Source organism: Hippocampus bargibanti, linkage group LG15, assembly GCF_051943395.1.
Source record: "Hippocampus bargibanti isolate YZ-2025 linkage group LG15, ASM5194339v1, whole genome shotgun sequence".
Classification (NCBI taxonomy): domain Eukaryota; kingdom Metazoa; phylum Chordata; class Actinopteri; order Syngnathiformes; family Syngnathidae; genus Hippocampus; species Hippocampus bargibanti.
This window is the reverse complement of record NC_142748.1, coordinates 6,808,946-6,809,989: the sequence shown is the minus strand read 5'-3', so window position 1 is coordinate 6,809,989 and position 1,044 is coordinate 6,808,946.

The following is a 1,044-nucleotide window of genomic DNA, read 5'->3' as shown; positions in this document are numbered from 1 at the left end:
AAGGGAGGAGCTGGCGAGGAGGAGTGACGCTGGTAGCGCGTGTGAGCAGAGCGGAGGAAGTCTCGCGAGAGGTGGCGAGAAATGAAATCGCGCTAGGAAAACAAGCGTGAACATGTGTACTAATTTTTGTACTTTGCTTTAAGAATGCCGAGAATCTAATTCATCTAATGCTAACACATCATAACTGTTTTTAAGCGATTACAGAGAGAAAAACAGTCACATTGACGTTAAATCAACATCTGTCTGGATGGCGAAAGGCAATTATTCATAACATTACCAGGGTGGATTCAATGCTAAGAGAATCATTTGTACTATTTAAAAATGATTCCATATTAAAACAGGTATTCTTACATTTTAATTGCAGTGTCTTTTGTGTTGTCACATTATTTGTTGTGGTTTTGACTTCAAGATGGCGCCTTTACAAGCAGCTCTGTATTTTGCTTTTCTACTTCTTCCTTTCCTCTTTCTTAACTTTGCTGCTGTCAAATGTAAATTTCTCCACTGCCAGACTAATAAAGGCTAATCATTAATATAATGAATGCTAAGAGACAATTAGCTTATTACCATTTTTTTCCCTTCCAAGAGGCAGCATTTGCCTTTGGTCCATGTTAGCGCTTTGTTACACCTTCAGCTCTTGCTAGCAAGATATTAGCATTATTTGTTAGTTTGTTTTTCACTTCCAAGATGGCGCCTTTACAGAATGTAAAGGCGCAAAACAAATGTAAATTTCTCCACTGCCAGACTAATAAACGCTAATCATTAATATAATGAATGCTAAGAGACAATTAGCCTATTACTATTATCAGGTTGAATGCTGAAAGACAAGCATCAACACTAATGTTTAATATTCAATATTAGCTATTTCTAGCTTGTTAAATTGTGTTTAAATGCTTCAGTGCTAATAAAAAAAAATCAAGCTCTTACTAACGTGCGTCATAGAAATGATAATGCATGTTAAAATTTAATTTAAAAAGTCAAAATTGTGTGTTGTTCCTTGGACTGTGATATGCTGTGCTATGGTGCCATTGCATCACTTGACTGCTG